This window comes from Myotis brandtii, unplaced genomic scaffold, assembly GCF_000412655.1.
Source record: "Myotis brandtii unplaced genomic scaffold, ASM41265v1 scaffold606, whole genome shotgun sequence".
Taxonomy (NCBI): domain Eukaryota; kingdom Metazoa; phylum Chordata; class Mammalia; order Chiroptera; family Vespertilionidae; genus Myotis; species Myotis brandtii.
This window is the reverse complement of record NW_005370297.1, coordinates 1,556,156-1,560,093: the sequence shown is the minus strand read 5'-3', so window position 1 is coordinate 1,560,093 and position 3,938 is coordinate 1,556,156.

Sequence of the window (3,938 nt, the reverse complement as noted above, 5' to 3'; positions counted from 1 at the left end):
TTCTGAGAATGGAAAACTGGAAAATTCAAGGTAATATAATTTCTTCCAGCCACCCTCAGTGAATTTATCTAAACAAAAATGAGTTTAAGATACTGTTTAGCAAAGTGTTTTATATTCATTTAATCAAAATTTTGTGTATGCCCTAGCTAGTGTGGCTCCGTTGCCTGCAGTGTCATCCATACACCTAAAGGTACAGGGTCAATAGCCAGTCGGGCCACATGCAGGAGGCAAGCAATCGTTTCTCTCTCACATCGATAATTCTCTCTCTCTCTCTCCCTCCCTCCCTCTCTCTCTCTGTGTGTGTCTCTCCCCCCACTCTCTAGAATCAATTTTAAAAATGTATACTTCCTACCCTGGCCAGCGTGGTTCAGTGGTCGAGCATCGACCTGTGAACCAGGTGGTCATGGTTTGATTCCCAGTCAGGGCACATACCCGGGTTGCGGGCTCAATCCCCAGTGTGGGGTATGCAGGAGGCAGCCAATCAATGATTCTCTCTCATCATTGATGTTTCTATCTGTCTCTCCCTCTCCCTTCATCTCTGAAATCAATAAAAAATATTTTTTTAAGAAAAATGTGTTCTTCCTAGAGAAAATAATTACATAATTGGAGACCCAGACAGTATTTATAATAATAACAAGGTAATTTGCTAATTAGACCAGAAATCCTTCTGGAAGTCATTCCGGACGTCCTCTGGATGAAGCCGGGGCTGGAGCGAAGCCCAGGCCTTGAGTGCCTGCCAGCGGCCAGAGGAGGGAAGCTGCCCAGGTCCTGGGTGCTGGAGGGAAGCCGGTGCAGGCAGCCAGGGAAAGGAAAGCCTACTCTTACACGAATTTTTGTGCATCGGGCCTCTAGTTATTCTGTAATCTTGAAAAGTTCCTTTTATGGAACTGGACACATTATTTGTATATGTTTTAATCTGCTTCATTAAACTTGTGGTTTGAAATATGTCACTTTTACACAAATGTATGCTATATTAATTCTACTATACTAAGTAGTTTTATCTTTCATCTATAAAAATGTAAATTAGAAATATTCAGGCAGATATTTTACAAATTCACACAAACATAAAAATTTATTTTACTATATTGTTGCTTTATCATTTAAATACTCAAGTTTGCAGAGAACAGTGTCAAAACAGACTTAACCATGGATTTCTTTATAATTTCTGTGGCGTATTAAGATATTTCTTCTCCTAAAATTAGGATTTAAAAAAAAATGAAAAAAGCAATGTCTTTATTAGTATGTAGTGACAAGGAATACAAAAAATTCAGAATGTAGGTCAAAAATCACAAAAGGTAGAGTCAACCATAGGTTTCTAGTGAGTATTTTCATCGATAATGTACTGCCACCATCATCTCAGTCCAGGCTGGGTTGCTAAGTGAAATTAATTCCATTTTCCATTTTTAGATTTTTCTTCTGTCAAATCTAGGAGGCAGCCTGTCAGCTATCATTAAGATTTTCTTAGCAAAGAAGTGCTAGAACATAAGAATGCAGAATTGTTAAAAAACCATTGTATATCCGTAATGGTTTAGACTTAGAGCAATCCTATGCAAATGTAGTGTGTTCGACATTTCTCAGAGCAAGCTTGTTAGAGCACAGATTTTCAAGCACCCTGCCATCCAGGGTTTCTGTTTCAGTACACCCAAAGCAAAGCCTGGGAAGTGACATTGTAAGAAGCATTCCAAGGTGATTCTGATGCAGGTTGTTTTTAGATCACCTTTTGGGAATCTCCTTTTAGAGGAAGCAAGAAGAGAGTGTATTTTTATATGAAAAGCAAAGTTAGGAGAAAATGAGTAAAAATAATAAAAAGTGAAGCCCCGGCTAGTGTGGCTTAGTTGGTTGGGCATCATTCTGTGGACCAAAAGGTTGCTGGTTTGATTCCTGGTCAGGGCATATCCCCCAGTTGCAGGCACCATCCCTGGTGGGAGTGGGTGGGAGGCAGTCAATGGATGTTTCACTGTCACATTGTTGTTTCTCTCTCTCTAAAAAATAAATTTAAAAATTATTTTTTAAAAAGTGAAGAAGAGATAATATTAAGGGGAGCAGGGGAACTCTAGTATTAAAGTACTTAGTTAAAACTAATCACTATTTTATTTAATTTCTATGGGATGCATTTTATAGTATAGAAATCAGAAACCTAAAGCTATCAATGACTTTTCCATGTATTACCAACATGTTAGACCCCAAAGCTTATGCAATTTCCACCATACCAAGCAAAATTGAGAGGATGTGTGAGACAAGGAAGAAATAAATCATTTAAGCAACATCTCAGGAGAGGCTAACTTTTTGTGTGTGTGTCAATTTCTAAAAGCCAGGTGCCAGCCCTAGTCAGTTTGGCTAGTGGAAAGAGTGTCGGCCTGCAGACTGAAGGGTCTGGGGTTTAATTCCGGTCAAGGGCATGTACCTGGGTTGCAGGTTTGATCCCCCGCCCCTATAGGGTGTGTGTGAAGGCAACCAATTGATGCATCTCTCTCATCTCTCTCTCTCTCTCTCTCTCTCTCTCTCTCTCAAAATCAATAGAAAAATATTCTCAGGTGAGGATCAACAACAGCAACTTGGCCAGTGTGTCTCAGTTGGTTGGGTGTTGTCCTGTGCACTGAAGAGTTGTCCTTAAAAAAAAAAAGTCAAGTACTACTTATATGTTACGAACTAAGATCTAAAAGAAAAGAAAATACAGCCCCGATTTCCCTAATAACCCAATGTGTGCATGCACACACACACAAACACAACCACCGTGAATAATGGTCACCACCTGGAAACTAATGCTTGTTTACAATCACTGTGTCATTAATGTTCCCAGAAGGTTTTTCTAAATCCAACACTATGTACTTTCTCTTTAAAACTTTGTAAACACATATTGCCAATAAATCCAACTTCTTAGAGGGGACCAACTTCTCGATCTTTAGAACATTTTAGAGAAAAGACTGTTATTTTGGCTAAAATTTTTGTTTACATGCATATGGTGATTAAACTTTAAACCATTTAGCCAGTTAACATGAGCCAATTTTGGTTTATGAAAGTTCAGTTACAATAATCTACCCTTGAAACCAAAACTTCAAAAATTACTATTTTCCATTATGTACTTGAATTTAGAAGTGGGGAAACTGAGGCATAAAGTGACTGACTCCTATTTTTTTAAAATATATTTTATTGATTTTTTACAGAGAGGAAGGGAGAGAATAGAGAGTTAGAAAAATATACACACACTCACACCTTCATTTTTAGAGTCCATGGAAAAATTTTATCTTTGGTAGTATTTTCTACTTATCTCCTGGAATCCCTTTAACCCTCCCTCTTCTCATGCATTCCTATCTGCTAGTAGGTGCTAAAATAGCACTAACTAAGGATTAATATTTTAAATGAAAGAGATTCAAGGGTGATATCTCTCAAGAGCATTTATATTTTCATAGTGAAATTTAAAGAAAGTGTTCAAGTTTCATTTGGAAAAGGTTTTACTCATGCAATAAAGAAAACTGAATCTGAAATCATGACTATGGAATTAAGTAATGAAAATAGTTTTAACTCTCTGATGGACAAAATCTAGCACTCTAACTCAACACATTTACAGGACAAGTGCTATGTATGTTTTTTCTAACTGCCATGCCAAATACTAAATCAAAATCTCGGAACTCTGCTCAGTTCTTTCATTCTATACCCAGCCCCTTAATCTTTCTACCTTCCGCTGGAGTAGTTCACATAGCTGTTAGCCCATCTTCCCCCAAATCCTTAAGGTCAGCAGACTTTTGGACGCCTGAGGCTAACACCAGTCGTGTAAAATATGTTAAGGTGATTTTATAATCCTATGCCCTAACCGGTTTGGCTCAGCAGATAGAGCATCTGCCTTCGGACTGAAGGATCCCAAGTTCAATTCCGGTCAAGGGCATGTACCTGGGTTGCGGGCACATCCCCAGTAGGGGGCGTACAAGAGGCAGCTGAAT